The sequence below is a fragment of the Chiloscyllium plagiosum genome, chromosome 6 (genome assembly GCF_004010195.1).
Source record: "Chiloscyllium plagiosum isolate BGI_BamShark_2017 chromosome 6, ASM401019v2, whole genome shotgun sequence".
NCBI classification, from domain to species: domain Eukaryota; kingdom Metazoa; phylum Chordata; class Chondrichthyes; order Orectolobiformes; family Hemiscylliidae; genus Chiloscyllium; species Chiloscyllium plagiosum.
The window spans coordinates 100,659,747-100,687,397 of NC_057715.1; positions in this window are offsets into that span (position 1 = coordinate 100,659,747).

Consider the following 27,651-nt stretch of genomic DNA (forward strand, 5'->3'; position numbering starts at 1 on the left):
GATTCAACTTCTCTAGTAAAGCATGGCTCCCTTGCTCGACCACTTCCTCCCTGCCTGACAGGTACATACTTAACAAGGACACGCAGTAGCTGTTCCTTGAATAAATTCCACATTTCAATTGTGCCCAACCCCTGCAGTTTCCTTCCCAATCCAGTGCATTCTAAATCTTGCCTAATTGCATCATAATTGCCTTTCCCCCAGCTAGAACTCTTGTCCTGCGATATATACCTATCACTTTCCATCGCTAAATTGTGGTCACTATCACCAAAGTGCTCACCTACCTCCACATCTAACACCTCACTGGCTTCAGTACCCATATCAAATCCAATGTGGCCTCGCCCCTTGTTGGCCTGACTACATACTATGTCAGGAAACTCTCCTGCACACATTGGACAAAAAACTGACCCATCTAAAGTACTCGAACTAAAGTCTTCCCAGTCAATATTTAGAAAGTTAAAGCCCCCATAACAACTACCCTGTCACTCTCACTCCTATTGAGAATCATCTTTGCTATCCTTCCTCTACATCTCTGGAACTATTCAGAGGCCGATAGAAAATTCCCAACAGGGTGACCTCTCATTTCCTGTTTCTAACCTTAGCCCATGCTATCTCCGTAGACTAGTCCTCAAAGGTCCTTTCTGCCGCTGTAGTACTGTCCTTGATTAACAATGCCACCCCTCCCCTCCACTTTTACCATCTTCTCTGTTCTTACTGAAACATCTAAATCTTGGAACCTGCAATAACCATTCCTGTCCCTGTCTCTGAAATGGCCACAACATCGAAGTCCCAGATACCAACCCAGGCTGCAAGTTCACCCATCTTATTCTGGATGCTTCTGGCATTGAAGTAGACACACTTCAAATCAACTTTCTGCTTGCCGGTGCACTCTTGCGACCTTGAAACCTTATTTCTGACCTCACTACTCTCAGCCTCCTGTACACTGGAACTACAACTTAGGTTCCCATTCCTCTGCTGAATGAGTTTAAATCCTCCCGAAGAGCGTTAACAAATTTCCCCCCAGGATATTGGTACCACTCTGGTTCAGGTGAAAATCATCCTGTTTGTCGAAGTCCTACCTACCCAGAAAGAGCTCCAATTATCCAGGAATCCAAAACCCTCCCTCCTGCACCATCCCTGTTGCTACGTGTTCAACTCCTCTCTCTCCCTATTCGTCGCCTCCCTAGCACAGGGCATAGGCAATAAACCAGAGATAACAACTCTGTTTGGTATAACTTTAAACTTCCACCCTAGCTCCCTAAATTTCTGCCTTAAATCCCCATCTCTCTTCCTACTTATGTTGTAGGTGCCTGTGTGGACCCCGACCTGGGGTTGCTCCTCTTCCCACTCAGAATCAGAGACATCACAAACTCTGGCACCTGGGAGGCAACACACCAACCATGAGTCTCTCTCATTCCCACAGAACCTCTTGTATGATACCCTAACTATGCAGTCCCCAATAACTAATGCTCTGCTCCTCTTCCCCCCTTTCCTTCTGAGCAACAGGGACAGACTCTGTGCCAAAGACCTGTGCCCCACTGCTTACCCCTGGTAAATCATTCCCCCCCAACAGTATCCAAAACGGTATACTTGTTTTTTTTGAAAATATTAGATTAGATTAGATTCCCTACAGTGTGGAAACAGGCCCTTTGGCCCAACTAGTCCACGCCGACCCTCCGAAGGGTAATCCACCCAGACCCATTCCCGCTGACTAATGCACCAACCACTATGGGCAATTTAGCATGGCCAATTCACCTGACCTGCACATCTTTGGACTGTGGGAGGAAACCGGAGCACCCAGAGGAAACCCACACAGATACAGGGAAAATGTGCAAACTCCACACAGACAATCGCCCTTGTTGAGGGTAATGGCCACCGGGGATCCCTGCACAGTCTGTTAGTTCCCTTTCCGATCCTTAATAGTAATCAATCTACCTTCTTCTTGTACCCGAGGCATGACTACCAGTCTATCTGATGTGGGTCATTTATCCACTTTCAGACCTTTCAGCTTCTCCAGCACCTTCTCTTTAGTGATGGCCACTACACTCACCTCTGCCACCCGACTCTCAAAGTTCTGATATGCTGCTGGTGTCTTCCATGCTGAAAGTTTAAGCAAAGTACCTATTCTGTTTCTCTGTCACTTCTTTGCTCCCCATTAGTATTTGTCCAACCATATTTTCCAGTGGAGCAATGGACATTAATTTTTTTCTCTTGTCTTTTATAGATATTAAAAAAGCTCTTGCAATCTTCTTTTATGTCACTAGCTATCTTATCTTTATATTCCATCTTTTCTCCCCTACCCCTCCTGATTTTCAAAGGTTTCCCAATTCTCTGGTTTCCTACTGTTCTTCACCACATAGTTGCCTCAACCTCCCCTTAATACGATTCTTCTTCCTTAGGATGAATTTCTGATGTGCCTCCCAAATTTCCCCCAGAAACACCCAATTCCAGCTTCTCCCTCTCAAAGTGAAGTCTATCATGCAGGTAGTTTTCCTGGAACATTGTAGTTGTATTTCCATGCATATAAGATGTTATAGAAGATCATGCTGTGGAAATAATGGGGCCTAGGGGAAAAACAGGGTTAGTGGCAAACCACCAAAGATATCAGTAACAATCGAAACAAAAATAGTAGGTCGCCTGACAGAAATGATAGCACAGTCTCAGTAAATTCTGACCTGTTCTTACTGACCTGTTGTATGGTACTCTACCATGCAATTCATCAGAATCTTCAACTGATTACTCTTGGTTGTCATCTATACCTGCTGGCTGCACTACATTCTAGTAGGTCTTCTGATCCTATCAAATGGTAACACTGCACAAGTCAGATCCCAGAATGAAACCTGCCTCGAAGGGTCAAGGACTGAGTCTTATTTCATTCAGTGTCGGTTTTGTCAAGATTTTCGGTGGCTTTGTCATCGTGATGCTTGGGGATGTCTATCACCTTATTTTACAACAACCACCTGATTTTTTTACTCACCAACCCCCCCCCACCCCCTCACACATTCCAGCGCCACCATACCATGTGCCATTTCCAAAACAACTCACCACTTCCTGGATATCCCAGAATTGACCAACATCCGTGGTGCAGCACCATCTTTAAAAAGATATTGTGTGCCCAGACTAGAGCTGTCAGTGCAGAGATGCCCTGCATGCTTCCTGACATTGGCCCTGGACGTAGCAGGCAATGGAAAGTTGGTGCCTCTCTTTGTGGACAGGGACATGGAGATGCTGCTGATGGGGATGGGGTGATGCAGAGGCAGGACATCTTTTTCTCCCAAGCCAACAGAGGGTGTCATTCTACTGGAACCATGCCAACCTGGACCAGGGTTGCCATCCAGGCCAGTACAGTCGCAACCACCTGAAGGAGTATACAGAATGTAGGAAGAAGGTCAATGGCATTCTCCACTCTGCCAGTGAAAGTGCCACTATCTTCACATTGATACCCCACACTCACTCTCTCCTGCTACTGTACCCATCATTTCCTGCAACATCTTCCCCACTCACTCTTATCCTTGCTAACAACTGACCCTGACTAATCTTGAAACTTTTCTGCACAACCTACTCACCCCCTCAGGACATTTCCACACATGCACCAAAAGTAACAGTGTGCCACCCACCTTTCTCTCCCTCACCCACTATGTGCAGAGTTTCCCAACCCTGACCACCTTGAGTAGCTGACTGACCATGCCCAAGCCCCTGTACTGGTATTTTTTTGCACTTGGTTACCATAGTGATTAACCACTGAAACAGATTCACACGAGTTTGCAGATATTCTTTAACATCTAAACATAATTTTTAAACAAAAAAAGAGAACAATGCTCTTAATACAAACAACATAGCTAAGTTACAAACTGCTCCTCAACACTTTTTTTGACTGTTAGTCAATTCGAGTTAAATTTTACTCTTATCTCAACTCTTTAGTTTTTAAATTAACAGATTGCTCCCAGTTTCTTGTCCTCAGACTGTAGAGAATTTTCACAATGCTTTTCCAAGTTCATTAGCACAAACATTTCATAATACCTTTCGCGAAACTCTTCATGAGAAAGCACACAAGCTGACTGATCATGTGGTGCTGACGCGGAGGTCAGTCCTTCGAACATCGCGACACCTAGTTCTGGGGATGAGAATCACATAACAACGAATGGGCATTCTTGGAGAACTACCTGTCTTATGGTCACTGCCCCCTAGGGCTTCCTTCACCTTAAGCTCCCTAATCTAGTCTACCTCATTATGCATCACCAAATCCAAAATTACTTGTCCCCTAGGGGGGCTCTACCACAAACTACTCAAACAAATCCATCTTGTAGACATTCCATGAATTAGTTTTCTTGGGATCTGCTACCAATCTGACTTTCCCAGTCCACCCGCATATTGAAGTCTCCCATGATTATTGTAATAGTGTCTTTCTTACATGTCTTTTCTATCTCCCGATTTATTTTATTCTTTACATTCTAAATACCGCTCGGAGGCCTGTACATAAATCGTATCAGGATCTTTCGCCCTTTGCAGTTCCTCAACTCTACCCACACAAATTCTGCACTTTCCAACTCGAGCTCATTTCTTGCTATCAATTTAATTTTGTTTCTTACTAACAAGGCAACACTGCCCCCCTTGCTCATTTGCCTGTCCTTTCAATAGGATGCATACCCTTGGATATTTAATTCCCAGCCCTGATCCCTTTGCAGCACATCTCTGTGATACCCGTAACATTGTACCTGCTAATTTCAATCTGCGCAGCAAGCTCATTTACTGTGGTTTGTACACTGCGTGTATTTAAGTACAACAGCCTTAGACCTGCATTGGCTGCTCCCCTTCTCATAGTTGTCCCCTTATCCACTGCACCTGAAATTCGAGTCCTCACCCTTTTCATATTCTCCGTCCTATTCCATGTTCTGGAAACTTTAACAACCTCTGCTGAGTCCATCCCCACTTTTAACATTATTCCATCAGTGTTCATGCAAGTGAACCCACTTCCTGCCCTCCAGTATTCAGCTTGAAGCCCCATGCAGAGCCCTCATTATGCAATTCACCAGGACACTGGTCCCAGCATGATTCAGGTAGAGCCTGTCCCATCACAACATCTCCCTCCTTCCTCAGTACTAGTGCCAATGACCCATGAATTCAAACTCATTTCTCCCACACACATTTACCTCTTTAATCTAGTTGACCCTGTGCCTATTAACTGTTGCTCAGGTTTTAATCTGGAGATTATTATATTTTTTGTTCTGCTTTTCAATTTAGCCCCTAGCTGCTCATTTTTCCTCAGAAGAATATCTTTCATTTTTCTACCAATATTGTTGGTATCTAGATGCACTACAACAAATGGATCTTTCCCCACTCAATCTACCTTCCCCTGTAACCCAGATGAGATATCCTGAACCCAGACTCCAAGCAGGAAACCGAGCCTTCGGGATTCTCAAACCTGGCCACAGAGAACAGTGTCTATGCCCCTGACTACACTATCCCTGATTAAAACTACATTTCCCTTTTCTCTCCCTCGATGGTCAGTTTGCTCATCCTCCCTGCAGCAAGAGGAAGCATCTCAAACCTGTTTGACAAGCTCAAGGGCTGAGGCTCCTTCAGCACTACCTCCTGGATCCCTCTACCTTCCTAGCTCATAGCCACACCCTCCTGTCCCTGACCATTGACTGAATTTGAGGTCGTTAATGTAAGGGATGTGACTGCCGCTTGAAGCACAGCATCCACGTAACTCCCTCCCACCCCACCTCCACCCGAGGGTCATATTGTTCAAAATGTAGACCCCCAGCTCATCAACTCTGAGCTGGAGCTCCTCAAAAAACAAATGCTCATTATAGATGTGGTCACAACGAACCATAATGGGGCCCACCAGCTCCCATACATGCAGCTTCAGCACACTGGCTGGTCCTACATCTGTATTCATTCATTTAGCTCATCATTTGATTCTTAAAGATTTATTACTGGTCTTTTTGCTTGTAACTGGTAAATATTTCTCCTGTTTACCTTCAATCTGAAAATAACCTGTAATAGATAGTCAAATTAACAGCTGTTATCAATCCATGAATTTACGGTTTTCCAGTAATATCACACTTTCTTTTGTGCTGAGCCCCCAATCCTGGCTTCTGTTTATCCTATTTAAAATAAAACCTCGCAAACTATGAGCCAACAAAGCAAGCAAAAAGCAGCCTCTTCCATCTGAGCTGAATTCTCACACAGCCTCCAAATTCCTGAATCTATCTGACTCAGCCTATGTCAGATCAACCATGATCTCAATGAATGGGGAGCAGATTTGATGGGCTGAATGGCCTGCTTCTGCTCCTAGATCTTATGGTCTGATGTAGGAACATATGAATGACGCCCCCTTTGTCATGCCACATCATGAATAAGATCAACAAGTCTATGGCAGATTTGATTGTGACTGTAACACCTATTTCCTGCCTTTGACTCCCTAATTAACCAAAAGTCAATCTATCTCTATCCGAAACATATTCAATGACCCCACATCCATCTCTCTCTGGGGGAGAGATGTCAAGACTAACAGCCCTCATGAGAAAAAAAAGAAATCCTCTTCATCTGCCTTCAATATGCTGTAATGTGATAAGGGATCATGGATTGATGTTCACTGCTGCTAAGATTATGAATGCTGTGTGAACACAGCTCAAGGAGTGGAGAACAGCCAGCCCAATGTACCCTGACACCCTTGCACCTTTGGGACAGATAGAGAGAATATGAGGGGAACTGCCAACAAATGCAGTCTATTAAATGGGGTTTCACAGAACAGACTTTTCTTGATATTCTAAGGAAATATCTCAGGCCAGCAATTGTTTAATGGTTGTGGGAAGGTCTAACTTGAGAAGATGAGAGATTGAAAATTGTGTATTGAATTTTAAATGATGAAAGCACCTATGTAGAATATTATTTGCAACAAATAACCAGAGGATTTTGAGCAGATAAATGCATCAATATGAACATAAAATGAATGTAATATGGATCAAGCTACTGCCTCACCAATCCTATTACGTACATACCTTGGTTTTCTAACAGGACATCTTTAGCTGCTTCAAAAGAGCATTCACTGTAATCTTTCCATCAGAAGGGCAAATACAAAGGATAATTCTTCTTTTTTCCACATGGTATTTTTGTGCACATTGTAAATGATGACACAATATGAGCCCATAACATGGATTAAAGTTTACAGTTGCTGCATTAGCCAGATTCTGATTTTATTGTCTGGGAGTTCAGGATTTCTTAAAACTAGGGTTTTGGGAACTGGAATTACAAATCTCATGAAAGATCCAATCCTCCTCAGGGAGCCTGGCTTTGTTTCATCAATACATTTTGAAATCGTGACTTGTACACCCAAGTCTAAATCATTAAAACATGGAAACAAAAGCAATGGCTCCAGAACCGATCCCTGGGAAACCTTTTTCCTTCAGTCCGAAAAACAACACATATGAAATGCTCGCTGCTTCCTGTCACTCAAACAACTTTGTATTTAGCCTGCTACTTTTACTTTGTTGCTTGGTCTGTCAGATGGGACTTTATCAAATGTATTCTGGAATTCTATATACACTGCATCACTCTCATTAACCCTGTCTGTTACCTTATTAAAAAACAACATATCTTAAATCATTCTAAATCAATTTCCCTAATTAACTTGCACTTGAGACAGTTCAATTTGTCTGAAATTATCACCCTTTTCTTTTCAATCACCAAAGTTAAACTGACCAGCCTGTAATTTCTGCATTTACATATTGTTTTGAATAAGGGTATATTCCCTTTCCTCTCAATGGGGAAGTTATGAACTTATACTTTCTTAATTTCCATCCTTACTTGCATCAGCATCCTCAGATGAATCTGATCTGGCCACGTTGATGGATAAACTTTAATTACAGCCTACCTCTGTAACTTCACCTTTACAAATTTTTTGGCACAATTACCACCTCTTTCGTCACGACTGAAATGTATTCTGGAATTGGTATTCTGAAATGTATTCTGGAATCTTCTTCCTTGGTAAATACAGAAGCAAATCATTATTTAGCACCTGAGCCATTCACTCTGCCTCCATGCATAACTCTTCTATTTGTTCCCTAACTGCCCCACATCCCCTTTACTGCTGTCTTATTGTCTTTCAAAGATAGTTGAATTCCCTTATAGCTGTTTATCTCCCCTAATGGTTAGCTGCTAGTCCCTCCCTTTAACTACTTTTTTACCTCTTTGATTTCATTTTCTACTTCAGCTCTGAATTTTCTTTATGTGCTCGAATTTCAGTTTTACTATCAGCTTGGCATTTGTCAAATACCCCATTTTCTGCTTTTTTAAAAACTCTCTATCAGTCTTGTTAATCAGATTTTGCTTTTTCCTTTGTGAGAATATATCTGGCCCATTCCCAAACCATCTCTTTACAGGCAGTCCACTGTACAGTTTTACTTGCCAAATTTGATTACATTTTACTTGGGACAGATGTGTTCTTAACTGACTGAAACTGGCTTTCCTCCACTTCAAAACGCTTACTTTGGATTGTTCCTTGTCTTTCTCCACGGTTAACTTAAACGTTATAGAACCAAAATCACGTTCCCATAAATATTTCCTGACTGACACTTAATCCACTTGACCCACTTCATTCCCAAGAAGAAGATCCAATGTTTTCTCTCTTATAAAGATGGAAATAAAAGGGTTGAGAAACTCTTCCCCTTCCCTGTCATTTTGATTGCTATCCTGATTTATACCTGGATAATTAAACTCCCTTCTTGCCATTTCTCTATAATTTATACATCTAACTCTAGTTTTGTGACCAATTTAGTCCTTTATGTTTTCCCATTAGTTGGTGTTCTTTCAAATACATCCAATATTATAATGGTAGCTCCGTTATTAAGTTGAACTAAATAGATTCTATTCTTCATGTGCTCCTCTTTTGCCAGCACTGTATTATTCCCCTCAAACAAAGGAGCCAGCTCTCTTTCTTCCTTTCATTTCCAAATTTCCTGAATGCATTGAATTAAGGAATACTTAGTATAAAGTCTGGACCTTCCACGTGTCAGATTCCATTTATCACAACAGTAACCTTGTTCCTATTTGCACTTGAAGATCACAAACCTTTCAGTAACTGTGTAATATCCACCTTATACTCCACAAACACCTGATGAAGGAGCAATGCTCTGAAAGCTAGTGCTTCCAAATAAACCTGTTGGACTATAGCCTTGTGTTGTGTGATTTTTAACTTTGTACACCTTATTGGATTGCCTCTTAGTCTGGATCTACTGAATATTTCAGTATTTCAGTGCTAGCTCTTTCTCCTAATCCTTTGTTCACCTGATTATCTTACTTAATGATGCAGTCTGCAAAGCAACCAATGAGGACATTGGTCCTGATTCTATTTAAGACATCCCTGTACAAGTACGAGAACTGGTCACATTTTCTCAGGAATCGAAAGCCATGCCCCATTTGCACCATCTTCTGAACTATGCTATTATCAGCTCATATCCTCCTATGCCCATACACACTTTAACTCGCGGGATAATAAAATAGAATGGGAATCTTAGCTGATGATTGTTCCCTTTCTCACGAAAGGGCACTCAAGCCTAGCCATTATCACAGTTGATGCTAGTTCAACTGAGATTAGACAAAGAATTAAGCTTGTGTTATTTGAATGAATACTGTATTGAGCGGTGGAAACATTATCATAATGAAACTTTAACAAAACAATGTTGGCAATTGATAACAAAAGAAGTGTAAAATATATTATTATCATTGTTGGAAATGGTATTATTTTAAAAAGAGAAGTATATGGGTGTAGGTTAGTGAGATAAGAGGATTTGTTTTTAAAAAAAGTCAGATAGTCTTTCTGGAACAGTGACCTAAAAAACCAATTCAAAGAGGACATGTGACTGTAATCAACGGCTTTCGAGAACACCTGGAGTGTTAACGAAATAAGCTATTTATACATTTGGGTTTATGACAGGCAGTCAAACATGTTCGTCCATTGGTGATGTCTTGATTTCAGAGCAGAGATCTCAGCATTCAATTAAAAAGAATTAAGAGTTTAAGTCCTGAAGAAGGTGTGGTTTCTTTCCTAATCATGTTCAGTTCATTTCTGAGGAAGCCAATGACTGCAGCAGCAGTAGCTTTTCTACCCAATTTGTGGAGAAAGTGAGGTCTGCAGATGCTGGAGATCAGAGATGGAAATATGTTGCTGGAAAAGTGCAGCAGGTCAGGCAGCATCTAGGGAACAGGAGAATCGACGTTTCGGGCATTAGCCCTTCTTCAGGACCCAATTTGTGTCTGGCACAGAAACCTTTAGGTAGTTACAATTGACAAGAAAAGTTTAGTTCGTCAGAATTGTGAAAGGTCCATGCCATTAGATTCAGAGAAGAATCACAAAATTGGGTAGAATTTTCCACATCATTGAGTGGAATAGTGTGATGGTGAGAAGGTTGGAATAATACAATGAAAATAAAGAAGAAATTCAGAACCTTGATGTTGAGAAAATAAATCTCTGATGTTCCTTTCAAGTTTAGAAGCAAGATCAGAAACTCAATAATGAGCAGTGACTATCTTGTTTCAAATAGATTTGCAACTCATTATTGGCTAAGCTTGCTTCATTTCTGTGCAACTTCCAATTTTCCTTGTTTTCTCTGTGACATTGATGTTAATTCCTGACAAGAAAGTCAGAGTGGTTACCTGGTGTCCACAACTCACTGCTCGATATTCATCCAAATTTGCCTTCACCACAATATCCGTCTGTGACACTGTCCTGAACCACCCTTCATTCATACAATTCAGAATTGGCAAATAACCAGTCTCACCATAACAGGGCGGCTTGGTGGTTCAGTGATGAGCACTGCTGCCTCACCGCACTGGGTATTCAGCTTTGATTCCATCCTCACGCGAATGTCAGTCTGGACTTTGCACATTCTCCCTGTATCTGTGTGTGTTTCCTCCCACAGTCCATGGAAATGCAGGCTAGGTAGATTAGCCACGGTGAATGTGGGGATAGGATGGGTCTGCATGGGATGTTCTTCAGTGGGTCAGTGTGGACTTGATGGACTGAATGGCCTGCATCCACACTGTAGGGATCCCATGCTTCTATGAATGTCATGCGTACTCTCAGACCAACTAATAAACCACTTCATTCTTTCAGGACTTCACTTCAGAGCTCAGGGACACCTACAGCCAAGTTGCTTATCCTGCAGGGTCACACATGCATTTACGTAAGATGTACTTTATAGACCTTAGTTTCATTTCATAGTGCTTATTCACTTTATGTTTATTTGAAAATTTTGAGTCTCTGTTCCTTGCATTGCTTTTTAGCACAAAAGGAGAATTGGCAATTGGTCATGGTTTGGAGCACTGAGCAGTCGAGTGGATAGAGTTATAGAGTCATACAGCACAGAAACTGACTCTTCCGTGCAACCAGTCCATGCCAAACATAATCCCAAACTAAACTAGTCCCACCTGCCTATTCCCTTCAAATCCCAAATCCCTTCAAATCCTCCCTTTGCATGTACTTATCCTAATATCTTTTGAAGATTGTATTTATGCCCACATCCATGACATCCTCAAGATGTTCATTCCGCACACGAACCACTCTCAGTGTAAAAAAAATGACCCCTTTTCTTTTTAAAATCTCTCCACTCACTTTACCGATGTGCCCCCTGGTGTTGAAATCCCCCATCCTAGGGGAAAGAAACCAATGGGTGAGTGTGGAGAGCGAGTGTGATCGGGATGAATGTGATCTGGGCTGAGTAAATGTGAAAGGTTAGTATGATATGGGTGAGTGTGATATGGGTGACATATGGCACTGTGCTGCATCAATATCATACTTACAGCATTTGCTAACAACCTACTTGACAAACATACTGCAAGTGCATTAACCAAGTGGCTATGCTGAAAGTGAAAGGAAACCAATCTTTAATGGGATCAAGGGCAAACGCGGTCAATTAGGAAGTACTATCACTGTCAGTCAAGGGCCTCATCTGATACCAGTCCAGGGGATTGGGCCATGGTCAGACCTACAGGTCAGCTGCTACCTGCAGGCAATTACAGCTTCATCAGTTTGGATGCTGTGGAGACATCAATCCAGAGGGTGGATCAGTTTTATTCTGAAATGAGACAGAGGGAAGGACTGAATATATGATACCAGAAGATAAAAAGGCAATTAGAATTAGAATCCCCACAGCATGTAAACAAAGCCTTTGGACCAACAAGTTCACACCGAGCCTCCAAAGAGTTACCCACCCAGACCCATTCCCCTACCCATACTATGGGCAATTTAGCATGGCCAATACACCTAACCTGCACATCTTTGAATTATGGGAGGAAATTGGAGCATCCAGAGGAAGCCCATGCAGACACGGGGAGAATATGCAAACTCCACATAGACAGTCAGCCAAGGCCAGAATCAAACCCAGGTCCCTGGAGCTGTGAGGCAGCAGGGCTAACCACAGAGCCATTAGCAATGATGCATAAGCAGCAGAGGTGGAAAGGTGTCCTCAGTGAATGAGTAGGAAGCCAAGAGAGCAGAAAGCATTCGTGATTTGGGAAGATGAGGTAGATGAGGGTTGTTGTGTAGATGTGATGCACACAATAATGAGAGTTACTGTGAACAGGTATTGGTGGGATGGGTATGCAGTAACAGAATCAGAGTGAGCAATGGCCCTGTAAGTGTGAGATGGCAAAGAGAAAATGGTGGCACCTATCCTATTTGACATCAGAAGGTCATTAACTTTCTCCCTCTAAGACTTTGCATTTGCTTCACAGGGACATTACACAGACTGGCCTGTTATATCAGTCCTGGCTAGCTGAGACCTCGAACTTATTTGCCTATCCAGACATTGGGGATAGTGATAGTGGACTACTGTGTGAAGGGGCAGGTCCTGGCATGTGACATTTAATGTGATGCACAGTTGGGGCTTAAATATGATGCCAGAGACCTGACCACCACAAAAGTTTGATCAGCAACAAGCACTCCCAACTCTCCATGATATAAACAAATATTAAAGAGGCTGGCTGCATAAGGAATGAGCTGAAGATTGCATGAGAAAAGTCACTATGATCCATTATGTGGATGTGATGTCACAAATCTCTGTCAAGAAAACACTATTTAAAAAAGCAGTCCATTATCTCCATAGTCCAGGTAATAGCAACAGGAAGGAGTCAGTCAAGTATATATAGGAGTTGGGAGGTCATCCTGCGGTTGTACAGAACATCGGTTAGGCCACTTTTGGAATGTTACGGTCAGTTCTGGTCTCCCTGCTAGAGGAAAGATGTTGTTAAACTTGAAAGAGTTCAGAAAAGGTTTACAAGGATGTTTCCAGGGTTGGAGTGTTTGTGTTATAGGGACAGGCTGAATAGGCAGGGACTATTTTCCCTCAAGCATCGGAGGGTCGCTGTGGACTGGTTGGGCCGAAGGGCTTGTTTCCGCACTGTAGGGAATCTAATTTCAGTTCTGAAGAAGTCATACCAAACTTGAAATGTAACTCTGTTTCTTTCTCCAGAGATGTTGCCAGACCTGTTGAGTTTCTCCAGTATTCTCCGTGTTTCTGGGCACTTGCGTAATGTTTTTACCCAGACAATAGTTTAAATTCAGGCAATTAAATTAAAAAGACAGTTGGAGACTCAGGATCAATTAAATTTAGATCTGATGGTGTTGACAACATTGGACAAATCAGGTTGTAAAGAAATTAAAGTTCTGCATGGATATGAAGACAGGGACAATTGGACAGAGAAGAGAGAGCTAACTGTCACCTGAAGAGATAAGAAATCTTCACACTCTCAGAGAGGAAACACCATCTATTCACAAAGGTACATGGCACATTTAGCAAATATTCTTGACACCAGAAAATGACTGAGAAGAATTCAACAGAGAGAGACGTTCAGAACAGGAGAATTACAGAGAAAACATCCCCGACAGCAGAATCAGCTGAAAGGAGAGCAGTTTTCCAAAGACATATTCTGTGTGAATTTTGAGAGACTAAGATTTCATTTTTTTTGTTTTCTTATTACCTGGATTTTTATATGTTGGACCTGTGTTATTGAAACAGCAGGGCAGTTAGGGGCAAGGTAGTAGTTAGGGAGTAATTGTTGAGTTTGTTAGGAATTCTGTTAACTTGCTCACTGTTGGAGTTAGACAAATAAATTGTTACTTGTTAATTGTAGAGTGAGTGAAAGGATTTCATTTCATTTAACCACTTCTTTATAACCGCTTCCTACCCTGGAGGTGAGAAATAGCTTATACCACTTGATGCATTTCTTGATCAGATTACAAGGTGAGGTGCTTCTGTTTTGGTATTTTGGTTTTAATTATCAGAGGCATATCAAACTCCCCTTTGTAAAACCAGCATGCTGCTTCGAGGAAGTAAACCCAAAATAAAGATTTTCTAACCTCTTCTCTGAAAACGAGCATTTCCTTGATGCAGAGACAGGAATACTAGAGTGATAGTTTCTTTCACAACATAACTTACGGGAAAAATAACTTCTTGTCTGCTTCATTACCTATCCTGTATCTCTGGAGATTTCCAGCTCATTCCTAGTTTGACATTTCTCTTGTTATTGCTTTTCTTCCCCAAGACAGGGAGAAGGTCTACCTTGCATTCAGGGACTTAATTGACATTAGTTAGCAGCAGATGGTTGGAAGCATGTGGACTCTGTCATCCAGAGCAAATAGCTACTAACAGTGACAGAAGCTAGCTTTGAGAATATAACAGACATGAGTACAAAAATATTTGATTGCACAGTAAAACGAAAATGCTGATGTAAAGCAGAGTTTGACCTAATCAAGCTCATTCCATCTGCACATCCAACTGTTTGGATTGACATGTGCCAGGAAGATCCAACTTGAAGAACAAAAAGCCCTGTTCTTGTTGCATAACTGGGTTGGACTGCATGACTGCAATGACAGTGAAACTGTCAGTGTCACCATCACTATACCTGGGAAAGTGACAGAAACTTCCAATTTCCACACATCAGCAGTTAAAGCTAAAAGTCCAGAAGTTGCTATGACTGATTCCCTTCTCTTACACAGGGCCTCCTGTTGAAATCCCTGTAGACTGCAATCTCGTAGATACCTAATAGACAAGCATGTTCCATTTTACACGATAATATGATTGTTAATATACATAAAAAGTTATAATGAAGAGCAATTGGGTTTTTACTAGTGTACTAACTCATAACTACTTCTAGCTCTGGAAAATAGATATCCATATAATTGTAAATGTTACCATTGCAATTTAAAGAAAAACAGTTCTTTTCATGTAATGGTTTTAAAAATTTATGATATTATAACTTTGAATGTATTTGTCACAATTTTTTTCCTTTTCTGTAATACTTACAAATATTGAAAGATAATGAGCACATTTTACCTCCCATTTTCTGTCTATGAGGATACTTCATATACGATTGCCTACTTAGCTTGTTTCCAGACAGCATTATTGCTGGATACCTGAAGATCCCCATGACTTGATTCTAGTGACAAATTAATGTCTGGAAATGTAAATCAACATTATGGAAGATCATTAGATCTGCAAAGGCAGCCTTTTTCAAGGGTCAGCATTGGTTATTCTTTTCTGTATATCTCAGGCATATAGAAAATGTACAGCAGAATCTTCGAAATCCTAGAAAAACATCACCAAAGATGCCTCCTCAAAATGCATCTATCAGTGTTATCTCTGAGGTCACTGTCACCAGCATCAATTAAATTAAACATGGTCAATCAGCTGAACTGAGTCACAAGACTTGTTCACCAAACTCTGCACTTTGACCTTCAGCATGGCAAGTGCTCGTAAGGAAGGTGAGACAATGCTTTAAAAATATTGCTTAAAAATGCAATATTTCTACTGACTGATGGGAATAGCTTGCACAAGATTGGTCAAAATGACAAGGGTACCAACCCTTTTGTGCGTCACAGACAGACTGGGATGGAGTCCAGGCTCCAGGTGTGGTAGTACCTGCAAGCCAGAAAATCCCATTCACAAGCTGTGGCAGTCCAACTTTGAACAACATAGCTACGAAAGGGAAATTAGCATCCCACTGCACCAGCGAGGACCTGCAGGACCTGGTGGAGAGAAAAGCTGTCCTTTTTCTTCAGGCTGGCATGTAGACCTAATTTAGTTTGGTATTATGCTCGGCGGAGACTGGATAAACTGATGGATCTGTTTCCGTGCTGTATGACTCAATGACTGTGATTGCCAAAGGAGAGCATGGCACCATACACTGGAAAGGGTTCAGAAAAGATTTACCAGGATGTTGGAGGGCTGGAGATATTGGGAGAAGCTGAAAAGGCTGGGGCTCATTTCCCTGCAGTTTTGGAGGCTGAGGGGTGACCTTATAGAGGTTTACAAAACCATGAGGGGCATGGATAGAATGGCTAGCCAAGATCTTTTTCCCAGGATAGGGGAGTCCAAAACTCGATGACATAGGTTTAAGGTGAGAGGGGAAAGATATAAAAAGGACTTGAGAGGTAATGTTTTCACGCAAAGAGTGGTGCGTATATGGAATGAGCTGCCAGAGGAAGTTGTTGTGGCTGGTACAATTACAACATCTAAAAGGCACTTGGATGGGTACACTAGTAGGAAGGGTTTAGAGGGATATGGACCATATGCTGGCAAATGGGACTGGGTCAGATTGGGATGTTAGTTCAGCATGGACGAGTTGGACCAAAGGGTCTGTTTCTGTGCTATACATCTCTCTGACTCTGTGATTCAACAAGAAGGTTAATGACTTTCTACACTCCAAAAGAGCAAATGTCACCATCTTCTCTCAGAGACTTTGCTCTCAGTGTATTGCTGCTGGTGCACCTAACTCCCACCAAGGTTCCTGGTCTGTCACTTGCATTAATGCATACACAACCTTCCATCAATTGCTCTCACCCACCCTATTTCCCCAACTACTGACTCTTTGTCTCCTATCAGTCACTCAGGACACCTAAAAACATATCCCCAACCTGCTCAGCATTAACATCTGTGCCAGCCACTTTCATCTCAGTCTATCCTTCTCTTTATTGCATTTGAGTTGCAGCAAGACCTGAGCTATATTCAGGTGTCTGACAAATGGAATATATCATCATTCCACACAGCTACCAGGCAATGACTATCTCTAACAAGAAAGAATCTAATCATCATCTCTTGGCATTCACTGGCATTACCTTTGCTGAATTCCCTAATATCCTCCTATCCACACATTCCTACAGAGACACATACTCCCACACTCACACATGCACCCTCTCACAGACTTAAGACACTCTACACTCACATACACACACATATGGATAGGATAAATAGACAAAGTCTTTTACCTGGGGTCGGGGAGTCCAGAACTAGACGGCATAGGTTTAAGTTGAGAGGGGAAAGACTTAAGAGAGACCTAAGAGGCAACTTTTTCACGCAGAGGGTGATACGTGGATGGAATGAGCTGCTAGAGGATGTGGTGGAAGCTGGTACAATTGCAACATTTAAGAGGCATTTGGATGGGTATATAAATAGGAAGGGTTTGGAGGGATATGGGCTGGGTGCTGGCAGGTGGGACTAGATTGGATTGGGATATCTGGTCAGGATGGACAGGTTGGACCGAAGTGTCTGTTTCCATGCTGTACATCTCTATGACTCTATATACACTCTCTCTCACACTCACAACCCCCCCAACCCAGACACACACACACATACATATACGTTTGTGGGGTGAATTTGCTCAAAAACTGCATGAATTCATGTAAGACTCTGTTAACTCACTTCTTAGATTAGAATCAGTCTAAACATTATGGCACAGACAGGGAACACAGGGGGCTAACACCTTCAACACATTGTCTAGCTATCACCAATTATTATAGTTTACCTGAGAATGCAACTTTAAAAGAAAGGTTTTATGATTTACAAATGAAAGAAGTGAAACTATCTTTCAAGCAGATGAAAGACTCAACAAACAATCAAGGTTTTTTCAATGTATAATTTCAGTTACATCACACTGTAAACTTTTGCTATAAGTTCTGTGTCTTACAATTGTGTACTCCATAACCACCTGATGAAGGAGCAGTGCTCCGAAAGCTAGTGCTTCCAATTAAACCTGTTGGACTAAAACCTGGTGTTGTACACCCCAGTCCAACACCGGCATCTCCAAATCATTCCCTAATATCAACTTTTCTACAAAAGCAGGTCAGAGGCAAGGAATTCTACATTGAGTAACTAGATTTCTTGCTTCCTAAAATCTGTCCATCATCTATAAAACACAAGTCAGGAGTGTGATGGACAAATCCCCACCTGCCTGGATGATTGCAACTCTAACAACATTTAAGAAGCTTGACACTATCCAGGACAAAGCGGGTTGCTTGATGGTAGCACATCCACAAACATCCATTCATTCCATCACTAACAGTCAGCAGCAACAGTGTGTACCATCTACAGGATGGACTGCAGAAATTAATCTAGACTCCTCAGATAGTACTTCCAAACCCAAGATGACTGTCATCTCGATGGGAAGCAGACGCATGGAAACACTTTTAGTGTATCTTGGCCCTCTAGCTAAACATGCTCCTTTGGTTCCTTTCCAAAACTCCAATACCAACATGCTCCACTATACGGTCCACTCCTTTCACCCTAGGTGTGGACCCTGCAACAGGCAGTCAGGAAAGACAAGGACACTGAGACAGTCTGTCAGTATAATCCAGCAGGAGTTGTCAGGTGAGGACCCTGAGGCAAGTGGTCAACATCACCTCAAGGAGCAACGGAGAAAAGAACACAATGGCAGGCCTTCAGAGACAGAGCTAAATGCATTGGAACTGATTGCAATTGGTTCTTCCTCTATTCCGGGAAAGGAATATCTTGGTAAATCTCTGTTAGTTGGTTAAGGTCTCTTCTATTTTTGGTTTTTTTTTAACCACAACATACAAATTGTGGTATAGTTGCTTGTTGAAGCTGTCGTCATTCCTGTGGCCACTGCAGGAACAGTAACAGAAGAAAAACAGATATATCTGGAAACCCAGGACCAAAAGACAGCCTAACAGAAATGCAAGGTGTCAGTGCAGTCCAAAGACCGGCATTGGAAAGATGAAAGTATTGAAAGCGAGTCGGAGATATGCTAATAATGATGTGTGGCCAATGCCAACTTCTGTGGGTGAAGGAAGCAAATGGTTGATGCCCATGCAGTGTGCTCTGAGATGGGATTGGAAAATGCTGGATGAGATGGAGATGCAGAGGGGCAGGTATTGAGTTGGAGCCATCAGGTACCTCCTCAGATGATCATGTTGAGAACATCCGATGCTTACTTATCCTCTGCCACATGGGCGAATGAAAATTTTATATAAATGAAGTGAGAATGTATAATCATGAGATGTAAATGCATTCAAATAGGCTTCACATCACTCACTAGTGAGATTCTTGACTTGTAAACCTTTTGGGTGGAAAATCATGTTTTCTTTAGGCAGTCACATTTTTTTTAAATCTTGCCATGCATTACCAACTTTCTCACCATTGCTCACATTGTTCAGGGACTAGGAAGATTATACACTTCTTTTTACCCCTTTGTGTGTAACAAAGTTTGACGTTCTTTTGTTAAAAGTACACTGACAGCCTCTTGTGAATATTTCTAGTGACTGCTGAACATAATTCAAAACAATAAATGATGGTTTGTCAAGCCAGGTTTCACTCTGGGATTTGACTTTTACACAATTATCATCACTAAATTAACCAGTTTACTATGAAATAAGTGTATCTGCTGGCCATTTTTGTATCATAGAATGATAGAGATGTACATCATGGAAACAGACCCTTCAGTTCAACTCGTCCATGCTGACCAAACATCCTAAACTAATCTAGTCCCATTTGCAAGCATTTGGCCCATACCCCTCTCAAACCTTCCTATTCAATTATCCTATCCAGATGCCTTTCAAATGTTGTAATTGTACCAGCCTCCAATACTGCCTCTGGCAGCTCATTCCATAAATGCACCACCCTCTGTTTGAAAAAGTTGCCCCTTACGTCCCTTTTAGATTTTTCCCCTCTCACCCTAAAGCTATGCTTTCTAGTTCTGGACTCCACCACACCAGGGAAAAGGCATTGTCTATTTACCCTATCCATGTCCCTCATGATTTTACAAACCTCTAAAAGGTCACCCCTCAGCCTCCGACACTCAAGGGAAAACAGCCCCAGTCTGTTCAGCCTCTCCCTATAGCTCAAACCCTCCAACCCTGGCAACATCCTTGTAAATCTTTTCTGAACCCTTTCAAGTTTCACAATATGTGTGAAAGAATTTTGCCTGATGAATATTATCAAGTTATAGAATACCCTTTTAGGGACACAGTGTAATAATCAAATTTCAGGTAGTCATTACACATTTTCTTATCTTCTCATGAATCCCTTGCTTTACCATGGATTAATAACAGTAATGACATCTTTTACATTCAGCATGATTGGATTTTGCACAAAAAAAAATTCCTTTTTAAAACTCCTTTCTTCGATAATAAGAATAATTTATAGACAAGTTACTGGCCGGAGTCTTGGGAAAACAGTTCTGCTATGACAAATGGACTTAAAAATAGCTTTCTCTGAAATAATTCAATTGTTTTGTCTTCTACAATTTTGGTTGTTCAGATGTTCGATCGTTGATACATCAAAAAGCGTGCTTTTTTTCAGAATAGATTAATCCCTTCAGATCAAGTGGGTTCGCAATAAGGTTACTGCAGTCTTTGTAATCATTTTAATGAGACCCAAGAGAATTTAGTGGGTGTCAAGGTATTCTTTAAACATGTCCTTTAAAACCTCTACTTAATGTGAAATCACTTATTGGGCCTCATTTAGATTTTCTAACTCATTTGGGAGTCGGACTAGCAAATGGCCCCATTTGTTAATTTTGCTTCTGCCATGAAGGAATCCTGTGGCCCTTCAGAGGAGGCTAGAAAGCGACATTTTCAAATAGTGAGTTACATGGTATGGTTCGACAGAAGCTGCAGATGTCAACATCAGTCTATTATGGATGATTGTGGAGATGTTTGTAAGAAAATATCATTTATTTTGGCATTTTATTTATAATTAATTCATAAACTCGTCTCACTTATATTTATTGAACCATACAAAGACAGAGGGGCATTGAAAAGAAATACTAATGAAGTAAAACATAGAATTCCTACAGTGCAGAAAGAGATCATTCGGTGCACAGTGACCCTCCAAACAGCATCCCACCCAGATCCGGACCCCCAATGTATCCCTATAAAACCCCACTGTTCTATGGCTAATCCACCTAGCCTGCACATCCCTGGACACTATGGTTAATTTCCCAAGGCCAATTCATCTAATCTGCACATTTTTGGACTGTGGGAGGAAACTGAAGCATCTGGCAGAAACCCACACAGACACAGGGAGATCATGCAAACTCCACACAGACAGTTGCCTAATAGTGGAATCGAACCTGTGTCCCTGGCGCTGTGAAGTAGCAGTGCTAACCAGTGAGCCACTATGCTGCCCCAACAACTTTGTTTTTTAATAGATACAGCCCACATCAGTTTGCAACTCTTCACTGTTACACAATATTTAAAATGAATTGGAATCTCAATGTTCAAACTGTGAATGAATGAACGATTGATTGTCTCATATACCTAGAAAGGTTTAAGTGAAACGTTTTCTGTCAACCACAATCTGGCACCATATGGAAGTACAGAAGAATGAAAAGCAAGTACTTCAATAGAGTTCATCCTCTTCAACCACTGTCCCAAATACGTCTCCAGGACTTATGCAAGATCCCTGCTCCAGGCCTCTCGCAGCCAGGAATCCCTGCTCCACCATTGCAGTAACCAATGCCGTATTGCCATTTCAGGAGTCCATGCCTCGGGCCTACAAAGCCGGGAATCCCCACTCCAGTCACTGCCACATTGCTGCAGCCTCCCCATGACGTCAGGAAGATGAAGAAGAGGATAAAGAAAATGAGACAAAAGGAGAGAGAGAAAAAAGAATGCAGCTGACTTAGAGTGGATGGGCCTACCGTGCTGGTGCCACCATGTTGAATAGATGGGCATGCACTTTCCTCTGTGCTGCAGGGCCTGCACTCTCCTTCATACTGCAGGGCAGGATTGCTCTTTCCTTCGTGATGCAGGACCTGATCTCTCCTCCATGCTGCTGAGCTCACCCTCTTCTCCATGTCACAGGGCAGGACCGTGCTCTCCTGCTGCCATCGCGCCTCACACACTCGGGAGGCCAGACCCACTCTTGCCTCGCTGAATACTCTGAGAAAGTCCTTCAAAGAGAAGAAACAAAGAGACATGCCAACAGTGAGAAAAAGGGCAAAAGTAAAAAGAAAAGAAACAAAGAAAGTAGACAGAGCCTGATGAGCTCCAAAACAGGAGCTAGAAGGAAGTGCTGCTACTCCGCTACCATCTTAGAAAAGTTGTGACCCCAATGGGACTCCAAAATATCAGTGCTAAGGTTCCATTCCTGTATGTTGTAATCTGCTAAGAGCATACAGAATTGAAACATGGATGGAGGGTCTTGTGTTGATTTAAAACCATGCCAAGAAAATGCACATCAGGTTAGAGAACATTTTTAAAGAGAAGAATGTACATACATTTACAAGGAGAGTTTTAATCTGGGTGAGTGTGTGAGATGGGGTGCAGAATTAGGTTTGGGCACAGAGGTGCCGGGGAGTTATTTGGGAAAAGTGTAAGCATATTAGGAAGCTTCTTTAGTCTGTGGTCTCATGGGGTCTATGGCTTACAGTCAATATGTCATAAAGAAATATGCTCAAGATATCAACACTGCATCATTGTATCTAACTCCAGAGTATAAAGATCTCATAGGCGAAAGTGAGGACTGCAGATGCTGGAAATTGGAGCTGACAGAGTGGTGCTGGAAAAGCGCAGCAGGTCAGGCAGCATCCGAGGAGCAGGGGAATCGACGTTTCGGGCAAAAGCCCTTCATCAGGAATGAGGCTGTGAGCCGAGGGGATGGTGAGATAAATGGGTGGGGTGTGTGGCTGCCAGAATGTTGGAACTGGGATAAGGTGGGGGAAGAGAAAATTAAGGAAACTGGTGAAATCCACATCGGTATCGTATCCTTTCTAATCTTCCAACTCGGCATCACCCTGGTAACCTGTTCTACCTGTCCATCTTCCTTCTGACTTATCCGCTCCACTCTCCTCCCCGACTTATCACTATTACTCCCACCTCTATCTACTTCTCGCACTATCAGCTACCTTCCTGTCAGCCTCAGCCCCCTCCCATTTATTTCTCCACCCTCTCGGCTCACAAGCCTCATTGCCCACAACGTCAATTCTCCTGCACCTCGGATGCCGCCTGACCTGCTGTGCTTTTCCAGCACCACATTCTCATCTATAAAGATCTCATACTCCATCTTACCTCAGATCATTTGAAACATGGCATTCGACTAGAATTATGTTTTCCAGTTCTACCTATCAACCTAGTATTAGTCCCGGCATGTACATACATGAAGAATGCAATACTTATACATAATAGTTGTAAAAAACGATTGTCAGAATATAATGATGCCCACCCCCAATTTCTTATTTTATGGGTTTGCAGGTAGATAAGCATTGCTGCAGCAGGTAAAACATCCCTTTGGAAGCAAAGTCAGGCTACAACCAATCAAAATTCATATTTAACTGCATGTGAGCAACTTGAGAGACACAATTTGTTAATCTATGCATGCTAATTCGACAATCACAGTGACATAAATGTAAATTCTGGAGTTTAACATTGGCTCCATGGGTTTTGTAAATTTTGAGAACTTAGCACTGAAAGTAACATGAAATGACTGTGGCAATTTAAGGGACATAAGTCATGACAAGGGCCTTTAAAAATATATGGAGTATCGTTGAGAAAAGAGATATGGGGATGAATGTTACAGTTTATTCACTAGGTGTGAGCTCCATTGAGATTTTTGGAAGATTTCTTACTGCGAGGCTGAATGAGATTTCTTGCAATATCTGAACAAACATAACACATTAATACCTTTTTCACACCTACGGTGTCCCTCATATCCGATTCTAGCTCCATCTTATCATTTGCCATTCCAGAATAACCTGCCACTAAAAAGGTATCTCTTGAAAGGCATTGTTTATGTCTGATCTATGTTTAACAGCCCGTTCTACACCTTGACCAGCACTGTCAGTCTGGAGCTGCCCTGCACATTTTCTGACAATTTCCCTGGGCAGGACAGACAAGGGGAAATCAACAGAACAGTACATGGTGGGACCTCCTTTCCAGCAGTGGAGATGAGGATACCAGAACATGCCAACTTACTCTGAGGATACCAGCCATGTCAGAGCAGTCTCAGTTGTTTGGAAAATGCTATCAACGTACTCTTGATTGTTCCACATTGAGTGGCAATGTGATTTTAGGTACGGAGGTCATTTATTTCAACAGTTGGCTGCTCAAATCACGTACCTTTGGTCTGGAGTATAGATCACATCCCATCAGCCCAGCCTTGCAAAACTCAAAATGAAATGTTTTACTGTTAAATATAATTCTGTGACTATGCATTATTTGCTACCCATGCTGTGTTATTCTGGATATCAAATGAGGATAAAGTTAACCTACGGCACCAAAATCAATAGCTCCAGAATCTGGACCAGTAACAGTCTGCTGCTCACAGACCTGCAACTCTGCGGGAGAGAGGTAAATCATAGAGAGGTACAGATCAGAGAAGGTCATACTCAGCACTTGAAGCTTACAGGTAGATATCGAAACAGCAGTGTCTCAGGAGATTCAAGCTGTCAGTTCAACTAGTGCCAGACTCACAACACCTGCTGCTGTGAATCCTTCTGCAGATGCTAGCAAGACCTCCTAGACAGGGCCAGGCAAATGTATGTACAACCAAATGGCTTATTTATCAGATTCCCTACAGTTGGGCCTTTGGCCCAACAACCCCAAAGAGTAACCCACCCAGCCTATATTTACCCCTGACTAATGCACCTAACATTATGGGCAATTTAGCATGGCCAATTCACCTGACCTGCATATCTTTGGATTGTGGGAGGAAACCTGGACAGGCATGAGGAGAATATGCAAACTCCACACAGAGAGGTGCCCGAGGCTGGAATTGAACCCAGGTCTCAGGCACTGTGAGGCAGCAGTACTTACCACTGAGCCACCATGCCACCCAGATTGTAACTTCATCAAAGCTGCCTATTGGTGACGATGCCAGTTGGCTTTGAAGGTCTGGCTGGCTTCTCACAGACACGTACATGTGGAAATCCTGGTAACTACAGAACCACCAGGAATTTCCATCAAGGTATAACACACTGAGTCTCCATGGACAAAGAGACAAAGGAGATAGGGAGGAGGTACTAAATGCTGTCTGTAACTGACCACCAGTGGAGTCTGTTTCTACCCTGGATGCTCACATTACTGTGGTTTACTTACATGCATTGTACACTTGCCTAAAAACTGCAGCAGAAAATATTTTAGAGACTCCCAGACTTTCCAATTCCCACAATGCAAAGCAGGGCTGCAAACAACCCCTTTCACAACCCTCTGTTGGACATCAATTCATGTTTTTCACAAGAATCATCACACATCTGGTTACTTGCCAGTCTACAGCAAGAGTGGTGTTAAACAATAATATTTAGTGTATGCACAGGGGAAGATGGTGGTACACTGGCAATGTCACTGAACTGTTAATTCAGAAGCCTCAAGACTAATGATAGAATCATAGAATCATTCAGTACAGAAAAGAGCCCTTCAGCCCATTGACACTGTCAATCTACACTAGTCCCACTTTACAGCAAATGGCTCATAACCTTGGTTTTAAAGGTATTCTGGTGGTGAGGTAGATATTTAAAGTGTGCATGACTTAGTATTGGAAAGAGGTTAAAAAAAACTTTTAAAAGCCTTCTGTTCGACAGTAACCACAGCAGCACTGATTACCTCATAAACTAAACCCAGTCTGAGAGATTGAGGAGAAGGAATTGTGCCCCAGGTTGTTTGTGCTGTGTTTTGTGCAATGAATAGGGAATGATTTGTAGGAATAACTGTACACTGGTTTCGAAATAGGGTGCAGAATCTGGTCAACATTACATCAAGGAATGCATGAGCACAGCCACTAGTTAAATCCAGTACTCCTGCCCTTCACTTTTACATTAAATTCCTTTACTTTTGTAATTAAAATTTAAATGGTTATTTTCCATGAGACACAGTTGTAACATCTGTACATCAGCTCGTTATGGTAGGACCATCAAGGACAAGAAAGAGACATTGAGCATTCTTTCAGAGGAGCACTTTGAGGTTGATTCAGTTTTCGACGTGGGTTTCCCTGACCACATCCCACAACATGTTACGTGTACCACCTCTGCATGGCCTTATCCCAACTTGAGGTTGAAATGACCAGCCAAAAACTGAGAGCCAACAAGATACCTTTACTTAAATATTGAAATAAGATGGAGAAGCACTCTTAGCATCAATACATGATCTCATCTCTCTCACCTGGAAGGAGAAGAGTGTGTCAGCAGGTCTCTTGATTCTGTTATTGTGACCACCATCAACACAGAGGCTATGACTGATTGTGGTAAATGCACAGAGGTCTCCCTGCTGTCTGAAACAGGGAGGATCATTATAAAAATCTTCCTTATTCCCCTTTACCCAGTGGCTAAAGAACCAGTCCTTTTGTGGATTCCATCTATCAAGAGACACAATATACATGATCTTCGTAGAAAGAAATCGAGGAAAAGTGAAGACAGCAGCAATAATACACCTCTATACATTGCCCTCCTTGACCTCACAAAAGCCCACTAACTCTGTCAACCAGGAAGAAATATAAAGCATCCTCTTCAAAGTTGCCCGAGCACAGAAAACCATCAACTGTCTCCACCTGGATTCTCAGATCCACCACTGAGCCAATATGTGGGCAAACTGGGGTCAGGTAAGGCTGTATTATCATCTCAATGCTCTTTTTGATCTTTCTTGCTGCCACATGCCATCCTATTCCTCTGAGCTTCCAGCTGGAGTGGAGTGGAGTTTCTCTACAGGGTGAAGGGAAACTGTTCAGCTTGTGCTGTTTCCAATCCAGGAGCCATAGAGATGTACAACATTGAAACTGGACCTTCGATCCAACTTGTCCATGCTGACCAGATATCCTAACCTAACCTAGTCTCATTTTCCAGCACTTGGCCCATATTGTTCTAAACACTTCCTATTCATATACCCATCCAGATGCTTTTAAATATGGTAATTGTACTAGCCTCCACCAGTTCCTCTGGCAACTCATTCTAGAAAGGCACCACCCTCTGTGTGAAAACGTTGCCTCTTAGCTCCCTTTTCAGCTTTTTTCCACACTCATTCTAAACCTATGCCCTCTAGTTCTGGACTCCCCCACCCTAGGGAAAAGACCTTGTTTATATACCCTATCCATGCGTCTCATGATTTGATAACCCTCTATAAGCCTCCGCTGCTCCAGGGAAAACAGCTCCAGCTTATTCAGCCTCTCCCTGTAGCTCAAATCCTCCAACCCTGGCAACATCCCTGTAAATGTTTTCTGAACACTTTCATGTTTCATAACATCAGTACAGTATATCACTGCAGCAAAGGAAAAGGTTCTGCCCATTGGGTCTGCTTCGATCAAAAACAACTTAACTATTCTAGTCCCAAAGGGCTTATGCCCGAAACGTCAATTCTCCTGTTCCTTTGATGCTGCCTGACCTGCTGCGCTTTTCCAGCAACACATTTTTAAACTCTGATCTCCAGCATCT